Source organism: Oncorhynchus masou, chromosome 28 (genome assembly GCF_036934945.1).
Source record: "Oncorhynchus masou masou isolate Uvic2021 chromosome 28, UVic_Omas_1.1, whole genome shotgun sequence".
NCBI lineage: Eukaryota > Metazoa > Chordata > Actinopteri > Salmoniformes > Salmonidae > Oncorhynchus > Oncorhynchus masou.
Genome location: NC_088239.1, coordinates 43230861 through 43246622, shown reverse-complemented (window position 1 = coordinate 43246622; position 15762 = coordinate 43230861). Strand labels below are relative to the sequence as shown.

The following is a 15762-nucleotide window of genomic DNA, read 5'->3' as shown; positions in this document are numbered from 1 at the left end:
AGAAGAACACCAAGTAAGAAACAAAGTCTAAATGTAACGGCAAGGGGCTTTCGTCTTTCTTCTTCCTTTTTTTAACAAAATCTGGGCCAGACCCAATTATTTCACTTTCGTCTCCAGGTTGCCATGGCTACGGCCTTCGCCTCTCGTGTTTTAGTCGTCTTGTGTTTTAGAAATGGAGAAATTCACCGTCCTAGCCAGCCAGGCATGAGGTGGAGGAGGAAGCTTATCTCAAACCCACCCCCCCACCCCCCCCTGGGATTTCTGCACAATGTGTGTGTGTCTGTCTGCTCAGAGAACACCTACGCAAAGAGGTCAGAACAAAATGTTTCTTAATAACAAACACAACAACTTGACTATTTCCTTTACGCCATCAATATCAATTTATTCGGTTCAAACAATCGGAAAACAGGATTCTACACTCGAACCCCTTAGCAGAGGGCTAGCAGAGTTGTACTCGGGTGTCGCTAACTTAGAAACTGAGTGGCAGGCAGCCTCAGGCCTGTAGATGGAGCCAGTTTAGTGAGGCTCTGAACAGCAGGGGCGCCAGAGGGCCACAGGAGAGGGCACTGGAGAAGGCACAGGTGGAGGTAAACAAGAAACTGCAGACACACTCCTGATAACCCTGATTTAGCCTCCGCTGCAGATGCAGAGAGAGAGGTCGAGAGAGAGAGAGAGAGCCCCCCAGAGACTGCACCATCCTGCTACCGCTTCTGTACATAGAGGTAAGGGGAGGGGGTGACAGAGACAGATCTCTCTGTGTGGGTGTGTGTGTGTGCGCTGCAGTTGGTCGATGCACTGTGGTTGCACCTTGCTTGCTTCGCCAAAGGAACTCGAGGTTGAGATGTCACACACAACAGATGTGTGTAAGCAAATAGCCTGACGACAATGATAAAAACAATATGGATCAACATTTTGGCAACATTTGCCTTTGCTCCCAAAAAGCACACCAACGCACTCTCCTCTTCCTGGTCCACCCATCCTTCATCATTAGGCAGCAGATGGATGACCTGTACCAAACCTCCCCTCTGATGTGGAGGAACGAGGGGAGGAGGTGGTGATTCGGTCGGTGAGAACAGGGCAGCAGCCATTGTCTCCTCCTGTTAAATATGTTTAAAAAGATAACGTCTGCTGCAAAGTAAACTGGGTCAGTAGAATTCCCAGGGAACCTGTGAGCTGCTACTGGAGAGGGAGTGGAGTGGGGAGGCATAGGTATCCAGTCGTATCAATGCAGAACAGAACGCAGCTCATCTCAACCCGCCGCTGGCTCTTTTCTACCAACCTGAGGCTGGCTGGTTGTTCCTTTGGGCCCACACTCTCTCTCTCCCTGTCCCTTCTCCCCAAACCCCGACCGGCTCTTTTCTACCAACCTGGGGCTGGCTGGTTGTTCCTCTGGGCCCATGCTCTCTCTCTCCCTGTCCCTGTCTCTTCTCCCCAAACCCCGACCGGCTCATTTCTACCAACCTGGGGCTGGCTAGTTGTTCCTCTGGGCCCACACTCTCTCTCCCTGTCCCTTCTCCCCAAACCCCGACGGGCTCTTTTCTGCCGGCCTGACGATCAAAGCAGACTGGTCCCTTCCTTCCACAACCCCCCCGACTGGATCATTACCGAACCAGACAGACAAACATTGACTGTGCTGTTCTATACAATCACATGACGTGTGTCTTCTCTCCACTGGGTCAGGCTATGAAACACTGACTGTCCTAGACCTACATTGTGACTGTAATGGTCACTCTTTGTTAAAACAAATAAATCTTTATAAAAACGAATGCATTTCGGCGTATCCATCTCTTTTCCTGAGAACCAACTTTGATTAATTCATTGGCCATCTGGATTAACCTGCTCAGGTCAGGTTGAGTTCTTATGTTAGTCTTAAATAGGCAGCAGGGCTCAGGAGGTCAGAAATAGCAGGAGCTGACTGCAGCGTAACCTGACCATGTGGTCATAGAGAAACGAGAGAGAGAGATCTCCTCTAGTCGGTTTAACCTACTGCTGTTCCAAGACAACAACAGGTGACTCCAGGTTTTTCTGTCAAGAGATTAACAGAGACTAGCACTAAACAAGGTGAGGATTATCGAATTTAGCCCCTAGGAATACCCTGAGTGGCGCAGCGGTCTGATTGCAGTGCTAGAGGCATCATTACAGACCCTGGTTCGATCCTGGGCTGTATCACAACCGGACGTGATCTGGGGTCCCATAGGGGCGGCGCACAGCCCACGCTGAAATGGAGATTACAGAACAACAACACTGCCCTAACCAGGCAGCGCTATTCATGGAACCAGCCTGGTGAAGACATAAGGGTCAAAACTTTGTCAATTAAGCACTAGAACACCCCCCCCCCCCCCCCCCTGTGTCCCTCTGTTTTTGTTCTGAAATGACCCTACATTGGGTTAAAATGCAAGACTGAATTTTCATTAAGGACCAGTTCTATTTTAGGTACGAGAGTCCATCATACTTAGGATAAACAATAAAATACAATTATATGGGGAACTGGGGAAATGTAAATGTTGCATTTCCTATTGGAAACAGCTAGAGTTGAGTACAAGTGGGAGAGAAATTCTCAAATGTTTTGAGAAAGACAGACAGTGGATTCGTGTTGCACGGTATACTGAAAACGTCGGTACTTTTTAGATGAATTATTTTTATTTAACTAGACAAGTCAATTAAGAATACAATCTTATTTACAATGACGGCCTACAAAACACGGTTTCTGTAGTGGAATTTTTGTTGTTCGGGACTTGTCAAATGTGTCTCACGTGATTGAGAAGATCAAGTCTGTATCAGCGCTGCCCCTTCGTAGCGTGAAGAGCAAAGTGCCTGCTCCACTTACTTATTTATTGCTAGAGCTATCTGAGCTGCATTAGCTCTCTAGTCCCCACTCACGCTGCAAAAGAAGTTAATGAACTTGAATAATGCGTCACGGCATGTAGAAATGTTGAAACTGTTCATTACTGTTTTCAAAAACAATGTCCATACAGGTTAGAACACTTCATTGAACACGGTACCGATAGCTTTCTGCTTTAATTGTGGGCTAACTGTCCTTGCTAGTTTACAGCTGAACTCACTAACCTAGTACGCAAAATATGCCGATTGTCACTAAAAAAAACATGAATCATTCACATCGTCTCCCTCGCCACCAAAAACTCATCACTTCTTCGTCTTCCTTTACCTCCCGTCTGGTTTCCACTAGATTCCATAGCCACAAAGTCATAGTCCACCGCCACATTCTGCTCATGAGTGACGTCATTAATTTCTTTAAGAGACAGCGCACACTTTTAGAAAAGAAGCGATTGCTTATTCTTCTGACAACACAACAGTGGAGTGAAATTTTGTCCTACGCCGTAACATCCATATTTTCTAGTAGTCTAGAAAATATGACTATAATACCCTGGAGTCTGAGCGCCATGATATGATGCCGGTGCGACGGGAGTCAGAGAAACAAGTGTTGCCAATTCAAGTCTGAGTGACTGTAATAGGACAGGTGAAGCCAGAGCCAAGGAAACAGATGCAGATATAACAAAACATGAATGCATTAGACACACCAAGCTGGTGGTACAACAGCTCCGTGTGTGTGTGTGTGTGTGTGTGTGTGTGTGTGTGTGTGTGTGTGTGTGTGTGTGTGTGTGTGTGTGTGTGTGTGTGTGTGTGTGTGTGTGTGTGTGTGCGCGCACGCATGTGTTTTTTTTGGGGGGGGGTAAAACATATGTGTGTGCATCTGAAACAACACACTCGCGCGCACACACATGCACACACCTTGACAAAACACACAAGCACACACGCCTTGAAAAAGCACACAGACACCTGGCTGCTTATTCTCCCATGTCCTCTGGCATCTTAGCTCACCTTGGCCCAGAAACATCACTAGGGCCGGGACTCACCGTCTGCACCTCCCCGGACCCCCTGTCATGACATAAGCCTAATGTACACCCTACACAATACCCAACACAAGAACTACAATTAGCTACGAAAAATGAAGATTCTGCATTGCGTACGTAAGTTGGGCCAATAGAGTCTGTACTCGCTCCAGGGGAAAACAAGGAGAAACAAAGGAGGGAGGGAGCAGATTCTGTTAGCTGGTTGGCTAAAATCCTGAGGATTTGAGGGAAGTGAGAAATGAGGGATGGATACGCAGCTGGAAGTTTCACAGAGCCTGGGATATTTTCCAATTACACACCAGCCTTAAGGGCTTATAGGGCTGGCTGCTGTGCTTTGAGGAATGACCTTCCTGGAAATAATGGTCCTGTGTGTGTGTGTGTGTGTGTGTGTGTGTGTGTGTGTGTGTGTGTGTGTGTGTGTGTGTGTGTGTGTGTGTGTGTGTGTGTGTGTGTGGTGTGTGTGTGGCGCATGCCAGGAAGTATTACTTTTTTTCATTATCAGAATCAATATCAAAACATGTAGTATAGTGACACCGGGCCAAATAACCAAATACATGAGGTAACACAAGTCATTAATCAGATCAAAATACTCGGACACACGTGACCATGTTTACCCTTTCTACCCGATTGGCAGGGTTCTGCGGAGGAAAGAACATAATACTACGTACACAGCTGTCAACTGGCTGACAGCGGTGGTGGAGATGCGGCAGCCAACACAATAGAGACCCCTCCATATGTCTGTCTGTCCGTAACTTCCACACTTTCCTAATTGTCTGACTGATGTGTGCATACACCACACACCACACACACATACTACAGTATACAGCACCGGCAAAAGGGCCTGCTTAATTTAAAATGTGGTATTCACGTAGAGTTATTTGCCCACTTACAATTACATTTGGAAACAGGTTGCTTGGCTGTGGGGTAACTGAACAGAATATATACAAATATATATATACAGCACCAGCCAAACGTTTGGACACACCTACTCATCCAAGGGTTTTTCGTTATTTTGACTATTTTCTACATTGCAGAATAATAGCGAAGACATGAAAACTATGAAATAACACATATGGAATCATGTAGTAACCAAAAATGTGTTAACAAATCAAAATATATTTTATATTTGAGATTCTTCAAAGTAGCCACCCTTTGCCTTGATTACAGCTGTGCACACTTTCCAACAGTCTTGAAGGAGTTCCCACATATGCTGAGCACTTGTTGTCTGCTTTTCCTTAACTCTGCAGTCCAACTCATCCCAAAAGATCTCAATTGGGTTGAGGTCGGGTGATTGTGGAGGCCAGGTCATCTGATGCAGCACTCCGCCTGGAGGTGTGTTTTGGGTCATTGTCCTGTTGAAAAAACAAACGATAGTCCCACTAAGACCAAACCAGATGGGATGGCGTATCGCTGCAGAATGCTGTAGTAGCCATGCTGGTTAAGTGTGCCTTGAATTCTAAATACATCACTGACAGTGTTACCAGCAAAGCACCCTCACACCATCACACCTCCTCCTCCATGCTTCACGGTGGGAACCACACATGCAGAGATCATCTGTTCACCTACTCTGTATCTCACAAAAACACAGCAGATGGAACCCAAAATCTCAAATTTGTACTCATCAGACCAAAGGACAGATTTCCGCTGGTCTAATGTCCATTGCTTGGCCCAAGCAAGTCTCTTCTTATTATTGGTGTTCTTTAGTAATGGTTTCTTTTCAGCTATTTGACCATGAAAGCCTGATTCACGCAGTCTTCTCTGAACAGTTGATGTTGAGATGCGTCTGGTGAATAATTTATTTGGGCTGCAATTTCTGAGGCTGGTATATCTAATGAACTAATCCTCTGCAGCAGAGGTAACTCTGGGTCTTCCTTTCCTGCGGCGGTCCTCATGAGGGCCAGTTTCATCATAGCGCTTGATGGTTTTTGCGACTGCACTTGAAGAAATTTTCAACGTTCTTGAAAGTTTCTGGATTGACTGAACTTCATGTCTTAAAGCAATAATAGACTGTCATTTCTCTTTGCGTATTTGAGCTGTTCTTGACATAATATGGACTCGGCCTTTTACCAAATAGGGCTAACTTCTGTATACCACCCCTACCTTGTCACAACACAACTAATTGGCTTAAACACATTAAAAAGGAAAGAAATTCAACAAATTAAATTTTAACAAGGCATACCTGTTAATTGAAATGCATTCCAGGTGACTACTTCATGAAGCTGGTTGAGAGAATGCCAAGAGTGTGCAACGCTGTAATCAAGGCAAAGGGTGGCTACTTTGAAGAATCTCAAATATAAAATATATTTTAATTTGTTTAACACTTTTTTGGTTACCACATGATTCCATATGTGCTATTTCATAGTGTTGATGTCTTCACTATTATTCTATGTAGAAAACAGTAATAAATGAAGAAAAAAGGAGTAGGTGTGTCCAAACCTTTGACTGGTACTGTATATTGCAATGCAACATATTGGAAGGAAGCATCCGCCTCACATGTCAAAAGATCCAGTTCCTCTGACAAGCCAAGGGGCAGCAAATTCAAAGATTGTCTGTTTATACAGTAGACACAGAAAAAGAAAACACATTCTTTCACAAGGAGACAAAGCGAAATAATGAAATAATGCCTTGACAAGACAAAATGTTAAGTAGGCAGAGAGCAGAGCAGCGGTCGGTCGGTCGCTTGGTGCTCGTCTTCTCGGGTTGGCAGTGAGGGATGCTGCCTGTCAGTCACGTGTGTACTGGAGTGAAACTGACAGATAGGCTATGTGGCTCTGTCTGGGATCCTCTGGAGAAATATGGCCGATCGGCCAGCTGCTGTTGAGGCAAAAGCAGTCACTGCAGCTTTCTGACTAGACTAGACTAGAATGGAACCTAGTTCTGGGTGAAATGGCCGTAATAGGGGGTGGGGACTGCAGAGCTTGGCAAGTACACATGTGTTCATACCTTGCTCGTTGGGATGAGAATATCCCTGTGTGGACTGAGTGAGGATGACTACCTCACTTCTCTAGACTTCTCCCACTTGTTTTCTCCAGTGCTGTGATTCACTGGGTTCCCAGCTGCCTGCGATTTCCCCCTGACCCGGCTCACAGCTCCATCTGTTACTCTTGAATCTATTTCAAACAAAACGTGAAACACAGCTCAGTACGGTGGGTGAAACTGGAAATGTAGAAATCACAACCATCACATCCATATTCCTCACACCTTTCCTCCCTCTTCATCCCTTCTTACAGCAATGGTGCTATCCGAGACTTTACACACCCAGTTTCTCCTTTCTCCCTGTGTCTTTCCGCTAGCTACACAGTGCGTGTGTGTCCTTTAGTCTAGGGCAGAAATGGGGCCACGGTCACCCCTCACATCTCGCCACAGAGAAGAACATGGCTCAAACCAGCTGTTTTTTATCAATATTCACAGCGCTATCTTACCCAACCTGCAGAGTACAGGCCTACACAAACTCACACACACTCCTAGTCCTGACTCTCCATTCATGCAGCTCTAATAATTCACCCACCGAGCGAGCTGCAATCAGAGAATCATGCTCTAATTGGTTAATTCTCTCAGGGGAGCAACTGAGTTTTAGGCTAATATCCAGTAAAACTGTGTGTGTGTGTGTGTGTGTGTGTGTGTGTGTGTGTGTGTGTGTGTGTGTGTGTGTGTGTGTGTGTGTGTGTGTGTGTGTGCGTGTGCGTGCGTGTGTGTGTGTTCGTTTCAAGCTTACCGTATGCTTACCAGTTGAAACAGTTTGAGCATATATTAGGGCAAAATCAAATTACTTGAGGAGCACTGCACCAAACATCCTAGTTAGATGTAAAATTGCACAACTAAGACCTCCTGGCAAAAAACATCAAAATGAATTACAGATTTATGGATCTATATTAGATTCATTCTGACTATTTTGAGGAAATGTTATGTTGTTGCTATGGTGGCTCAACAGTGACAAAAAACAGTAATATTGCATTTTTTTCTCGTTTTCAAGCGAAGGTCTTTAGGGAGTAGGTGAGCACAGACGTTCCTCTTCGCCTCGCCGAGCTCTGCTAGGAGAAAACCGAACCTATATATGTGGATGCCTTTAGGGGGGCCACTGAGGTGCAGAGCTATAACATAGGGAGTGGAAGAGCAAGAGAGAGAGAGAGAGAGAGAGAGAGGGGGGGGGAAAGAAAGAAAGAAAGAAAGAAAAAGAAAGAAAGAAAGAAAGAAAGAAAGAAAGAAAGAAAGAAAGAAAGAAAGAAAGAAAGAAAGAAAGAAAGAGAAAAAGTGAGCGAGATAGAGAAGCAGAGAGGAAGAGAGAGAAAGAAAGAGCGACCGACCAAGAACAAGACAGAGAGATAGAGAGGATAGGAATAGCCCATATGAGCTGACAGTGAGTGCAGTACCACACCACCAAAAGTAAAAGGAGGAAGTGGTGCTGAGAGATGACACCAGCCAGTGATCCATGGAGGACCAGATGGGTTTCTCATGTCATTGTCACACTATTTCAATGATGGAAGCCGAGGCCCAGGCTCAGCCTGCGTCCCAAATGGCACCCTATTACCTATAATAGTGCACTAACGTATGCCTAAGGCCCATAGTGCTCTGTAGCACACTGTAAGGAAAAGGGGGCCATTAAAAGGGGGCCATTTACGACACTGCCTCAGGCTCCACAGTTTTAAAATGCACCCACTGACAGCTGCAACGAGACGCAAGTAGGCCTGATGCTTGAAAATCCATTATCACATGCAACTTAATATTCAGAGCCACTTAAACAGCAACTACTTAGGCTACCTCCCAGATTGGACTACTGTACAAGAGGATTAGATTGTTTTTTTAGATAGGCACAGGCCTACTAACATTGCCACTCAGTGACTTTGCTCAAACACGCCATTCTTTCATTTAAGGATGAAGGATTTTAATTGCTCATGTTAAGCAAAGGCATATAGGAAATTGTTCGCCTTTCTTCCTCACCTCCTCTGTGTGTGTGTGTGTGTGTGTGTGTGTGTGTGTGTGTGTGTGTGTGTGTGTGTGTGTGTGTGTGTGTGTGTGTGTGTGTGTGTATGTGTGGTGTGTGTATGTGTGGTGTGTGGTGTGTGTGTGTGTGTGTGTGTGTGTGCGTGCGTGCGGTGACCTTCCATGGTCCTTCTCCTCTCTCCCTGGTGCAGGATGCCTTAAATGGCCATTCCTATCCATGCCTGACTCTGCCTGGTTAAGATCTGATTTCTGATTGCTGTAGCACATCTCTGAACCTGTGTCCCAAATGGCACCCTATCCCCTATTAAGTGCACTACTTTTGACCAGGGCCTATCTGTTTCCGCTGCCTGCTTGCGTCACTCCCCCTGCTCAGCGCTCCGCTAGCTGCTTACACTCTTGCTTAGACGGCGGCACAGAACAGAAGCCTTGTTTCCACTGGCCTCACACAAACACGCACACACACACACACATAAACGCACTCTGTATGCAAACGTGTGTTAGTGCTGCTGTGACAGGTGAAGGCTATCCAGCTGTTGTCTGCTACCACGTCCCTACCTACTGCTCAATGTAAAGTGTGACTTAAAATGTACGCATCTGATTACGCAAGCCGCGGGCAAACTTTAGCACTGAACAGCACATTTGAATCTTGCTCTAAATCCAGTTGGCTGGACCACAGGAGGTTTAGTAAAATACCCTGTAATTGGCCCGGACTTTACAACCGTCAACCATCCAATAAAAAAATACATATGAAATGTGCAGGAAGCCGAATTCCGTCCGGCGCTGTGAGGGAGATTTTTCAGTGGCCAGCAGGGAGGATATACACACACACACACACACACACACACTGCCTCCGGGAGGATACTGGCCCTGACCCTCCGCTCTAAAAAAGAGCTCTTCAGAATATTCCTCCTCTTTGCAATAAAAAGGGCCAGCCTGCTGAGTCTGACTCAGTGATGCTAGCGGTCTTAACCTCACACACACCTATTATACACCTTTCACTCGTCTTCCATTGCGACTGCATGCATCCGCAACAGAAGGGGGGAAAAAACACAGCAAGACAATGTCTGATCTTCCTGACTGGCCAGAGAACAAAAGCGGCGATAGTTTTCAGTTTCTGTCAGTTTCTGCTGCCCAACCTCAGGAGGGAAAGAGGAAACCTAAGCTGCCCTGACAGAGAAAAATCTAATTCACTCACGGCATTCGCATTTCCGATCACCTCTGCATGGAATCCAGGAATAGCTCCGATATGCAGGAAGGAGAGGAAGAAAGGGAGAGGGTGAGAAAGAAAAAAAGAGACAGAGAGAAAGAGAGATGGAGCGAGAGAGGCCCACATACGCCTCAGTCACATTGAGAGGAAATGTATCGTTTTTCAGCTCATTCATCCATGAGGTCCTCTTCACACACACCAACATACAGAAAACATACGTAGCCTACACCTAGGCTATACAAAAACAAGTATCATTTCCAAATTCGAAAAACTGCTTTTAAAATATGAAATAAATTGTAAAATACAAGACGTTACCAGGGTTAAATGTTTTGGAATGTTGTTTTTAACGTTGTTTTGACAGTTTGTGCTTGTGTGCATGTGTGTGCACCGTTTGTGTGTACCGTGTGTGTACCAAGTATACATGTGCGCATGTGTGCGTATGTGTGTACGTGTGTGCATGTATGTGTGTATACAGTACCAGTCAAAAGTTTGGACACACCTACTCATTCAAGGGTTTTATCTTTAGTTTGACTATTTTCTACATTATAGAATCATAGTGAAGACATCAAAATTATGAAATAACGCAAATGGAATCATGTAGGAACCAAAAAAGTTTTAAACAAATCAAAATAGATTTGAGATTTGAGATTCTTCAAAGTAGCCACCCTTTGCCTTGATGACAGCCTTGCATTCTCTCAACCAGCATCATGAGGTAGTCACCTTGAATGCTTTTCAAATAGTCTTGATTAGAGGTTGACCGATTATGATTGGGCTCGAACCAGGAACACATCGACAACAGCCACCCTCGAAGCAGCGTTACCCATCGCTCCACAAAACCTGCGGCCCTTGCAGAGAAAGGGGAACAACCACTCCAAGTCTCAGAGCGGGTGACGTTTGAAACGCTATTAGCGCACACCCCGCACAACTAGCTAGCCATTTCACATCGGTTACACCAGCCAAATCACAGGAGTTGATAGGCTTGAAGTCATAAACAGCTCTGTGCTTGCGAAGAGCTGCTGGCAAAACGCACTAAAGTGCTGTTTGAATGAATGCTTACGGGCCTGCTGCTGCCTACCATCGCTCAGTCAGACTGCTCTATCAAATATCAAATCATAGACTTAATTATAACATAACAACAGACAGAAGTACGAGCCTTTGGTCATTAATATGGTCGAATCCGGAAACTATCATTTTATTATTTCAGTGAAATACGGAACCGTTCGGTATTTTATCTAACGGGTGGCATCTATAAGTCTAAATATTCCTGTTACATTGCACAACCTTCAATGTTATGTCATAATTAAGTAAAATTCTGGCAAATTAGTTCGCAATGAGCCAGGCTGCCCAAACTGTTGCATATACCCTGACTCTGCATGCAATGAACGCAAGAGAATTTGTAAGTCGCTCTGGATAAGAGCGTCTGCTAAATGACTTAAATGTAAATGTAAATGTAAGTGACACAATTACACCTGGTTAATATTGCCTGCTAACCTGGATTTCTTTTAGCTAAATATGCAGGTTTAAAAATATATACTTCTGTGTATTGATTTTAAGAAAGGCATTGGTGTTTATGGTTAGGTACAGTCGTGCAACGATTGTGCTTTTTTTCGCAAATGCGTTTTTGTTAAATCCTCCCCCTGCGTTGCATCGATTATATGCAACGCAAGACACGCTAGATAAACTAGTAATATCATCAACCATGTGTTGTTAACTAGTGATTATGATTGATTGATTGATTGTTTTTTATAAGATAAGTTTAATGCTGGCCAGCAAATTTACCTTGGCTTCTACTGCATTCGCGTAACAGGCAGTAACAGGCAGGCTCCTTGTGGCTCCTTGTGGAGTGCAATGAGAGGCAGGTGGTTAGCGCGCTGGACTAGTTAACCGTAAGGTTGCAAGATTGAATCCAGGAGCTGACAAGGTAAAAATCTGTCGTTCTGCCCCTGAACAAGGCAGTTAACCTACCGTTCCTAGGCCGTCATTGAAAATAAGAATGTGTTCTTAACTGACTTGCCTAGTTAAATAAAGGTGTATAAAAATAAAATATATCTATTTTTTTTATCGGCCAAATCGGTGTCCAAAAATACCGATTTCCGATTATTACGAAAACTTGAAATTGGCCCTAATTAATCGGCCATACCAATTAATCGGTCGACCTCTAGTCTTGATTGAGTTCCTACATATGGTGCCTTTGGAAAGTTTTCAGACCCCTTGACTTATACACATTTTGTTACGTTACAGCCCTATTCTAAAATAGATTTGTTTTTTTTCTCAGCAATCTATGCACAATCCCCCATAACGACAAAGGGAAAACTGTTTTTCCCCACAGCAAATTAATAAAAACTAAAACAGAAATACCTTATTTATATAAGTATTCAGACCGTTTGCTATGAAACTCGAAATTGAGCTCAGGTGCATCCTGTTTCCATTGATCATCCTTGAGATGGGCCTCTGTACGCCTATGTAGATATTCCATTAAAAATCTGTCGTTTCCAGCTAAAAGTCATTTACAACATCAACAAAGTCTACACTGTATTTCTGACCAATTTGATGTTATTTTAATGGACCAAAAAAATGCACTTTTTTTAAGTGACCCCAAACTTTTGAACGGTAGTGTATGTGGGTCAGTGAGCTGGCGCTTGTGTCTGTGCCCAAAAAATCACCTTAATTCCAACATCTATTTCAGGGTCAAGGTCAATTCCATTATGGCAATACCAAGAGTCATCCAATCACCTGCTTGTATCCACGGCAATGGAAACCAAAACTATAAGCACATGGTGCTGTGTAGGACATAAGTCCTTTAGGCCTTTATCTTTTGGAATTAAGCAACTGCTAGCCGTTTATCGAGGACCACAGTTACAGTACGTGGTTAACAGTATAAACAGTTACACACAGGACATTCTAAATTCTAACTGTTCAGTGAAAGCACACGTCTCTTGCCACAGCTTCCTCTTCTTTACAAACAGAAAGAACACACAAACGCGATTGCATTCAGGATACGTGTCATTTATTTGTGTGTTAAAGTTATAGTGTTGTTCACTTCCTAAACATAACATTCACCAAATGGCAACCACCAGACTAGACAACATCTTTGGTCAATATATGAACTAAGCATCATACACATCTCCCAACGGCCACTCAACAGTACAAAGCAAAAGACCACATTTAGCGGGCGCAAAGGTGACAGAGAGGGTCCTTCTAAAGCGACAAAGCTCTACACTCTCACCCTTGACCCTCTCGCCCTCTCTCCCTGTATTCAAACAGATACAATGGACTCCAGCACCAGCAACAAACTTGCTCATTTGTAAGAAAAGAAGGTAGGTTGGTGAAAATATAGGCCTACGTAAACATATTTCCCACTATTTACATTTCTCATACCTTTACAGAATAAAATAAATCTGATTAAATAAACAAAATAAACTTATGGAGCCACACGATTATGCCCACAAGCTGTTTGCTATTTCTGCCAATGTGCAGAGATCAATTTCCAAGCCAGATGCTGAGCATTATGCTAAGCACACAAACAGAAACACACACAGATATGAGGAAGAGACGAGAGCTAAAAAAGAAAAGAAAAAAAAGAACTAGGAAATAAATCCGCATGTTTTTGTGCTTTGTTCCCAGACACTCATGTTGGAGAGTTTCGCGAGAAAATGCAATGCCAAAATGCAATGGAACTGTAAAACCATTCAAATAAAGCAACATAGTATTTTGGTTAGTTTACTTTACACCTCGATTTGTTTACTTCACTTGGGTATTGTTTCCAGACACTTTAGGAAAAGCGCAGACGACTGTCTACAACCCCAAAAACGTACATAAAAAAATAATAATTCCAAAGCCGTTTTCGAATAGTACGACACATCAGACGCACATCATGCCGATGTATTTCTATGCATTACTACTTTCGATAAACAGTCATTTACAACTGCTAGTGCGAAGCAAAATGCTGAATTGTCGAAACGATTCAGTAAACACGCCTCGCGATATTCACTGCGGATGTAGCTAAAGACACCTGCTCCAGTAGGCGATAAACAACACATACGACGTTATGACACTTGTCTATTGCTGTAACAATTGCACACACACACATATATATATATAGCCTAGGAATAGTCAATAGTTTCAAAAAGTGACAAATCGATTAGACAGTCCTATGGAAATCTCCATAACAGCAAAGAAACATGTGTGTGTTGAAAATGCCTTACCACATGTATTTGCATACACATCAAACCGACATAACTCAACCACACACGCCACTATGGGTTTCTTCACTGTACCCAAACCAAGAGACTTAATGCGTCGCTCATTTATGTACAGAGCCATGTCCTCATGGTATATACTCTGCCACCAGAGGTTACTCAGACAAAAAAAGCAAGTTTAGCTTTAAAAAAAACTGATTTAAAAAAAAACATATTGTGTCACAGCGCCTCTTTCTAAAAGACCTCATTTAACTGTAGGCTATTGTATATAAACATGTGAAAACGTATATATAAATAATGTGCATAGAGTATCTTTGATGTCTCCTGTCTGTCCAATATATAACTTTTCTTTTTTTCTTTTTTGTTGTCGTTGTTATGTAATATCTTATGTTGTTCTTGTCCACAACTGTTCTGTACATTGTCATGCAATTGTACGTTTTATGTGGACCCCAGGAAGAGTAGCTGCTACATGTGCAGTAGCTAAAGGGAATCATAATAAACTAAAAACCAAAGGCGGTGAAAACATTTGGCTGGCTTCCCTCGTTAGCCATAAAGTTCGTTGTTATTTACTCTTACTGTTAGACTCGATCAAATTGGCAAAGATGTACCAATCTATAAAAACAGTATAATCGCTTTAGCTGAACGGTACAATTAGTGACACCGTTGTTACAACGTTAGCTACAACAGATACACCGGTTCCTGTCCCTGGCCATGAGCGCCACTACCTCCGACAGTCCCAGCTCGCTGCATGCCGCCAGCATTTGTTTCTCGTCCGCGAACTCTGTGTGTAGTCCGAGGGAGCACAACACACACACACACACACACACACACACACACACACACACACACACACACACACACACACACACACACACACACACACACACACACACACACACAAAGCGATCGATATAAAAATATATATGTGCTGATTTACTTACGGTTGAAGTGTTACTGTAGTGGGAAAAGATATCCAAACACGCGTTGATACCAGGCACAGTTTCACAGCTCTGACTCTCGTTGACGGGACCAAATCCAAGACGTTCAGTCAAAGCGCTCTCCAGCTAGACACCAGCGAGAGCCGCCTGCTGCTTTCTCCTTCGCAGGAGATTCAAAGATGAATGGTGACTGCGCAGGCGTGGACGGGATAAATTCATTATGAGCGCTGAACAAGCGCCAGCGTCGGGTTTTTACTGTCAGGAGGATGGCTAGACGACCGGCTGCACGGAGATCAAAACATTCAACATGAAATATACAACAGCCATATAGACCGCTACAAATAGCATCTAGCTATATAGCCTTTGCACGTACTTGTTTACTTTGTGGTAAGAGCTGCACTATTCGCATGAACCTAATAGGCTATTGATTTAAAACACCAACTTGTTACGGAGGCTTCATATACTGCCCTGTGGCATTTTTTTAGGGATATGTATTTTCTGTAAGAAATGTATCTTCTCCTTTCTCTCCATCCAAATGGAGCTTTCCTTTCTTTCAGCCTACGGTCGAATAAATCATTCAAGTATAGCAGCCTGCCTTAGCTGCA

The 15762-nt window shown here is 43.8% G+C and overlaps 1 protein-coding gene and 1 pseudogene across 3 annotated transcripts in view; both read right to left on the bottom strand.

Annotated features, from left to right (window-relative positions):
- Positions 1-15762, bottom strand: part of LOC135516988 (zinc finger CCCH domain-containing protein 13-like) — a 55791-nt pseudogene that overhangs the window by 22993 nt on the left and 17036 nt on the right.
- strbp (spermatid perinuclear RNA binding protein) overlaps positions 1-15762 on the bottom strand; it is a 122391-nt gene that overhangs the window by 106089 nt on the left and 540 nt on the right. For 2 of the 3 annotated variants that reach the window (XM_064942094.1, XM_064942099.1), the window contains exon 2: positions 15161-15439. The gene's annotated coding sequence lies outside the window, so the exon portion shown is untranslated. Of the gene's footprint in view, positions 1-3066; positions 3317-15160; positions 15440-15762 lie in introns of those variants that run through there. The other variant, XM_064942095.1, reaches the window with a different exon arrangement.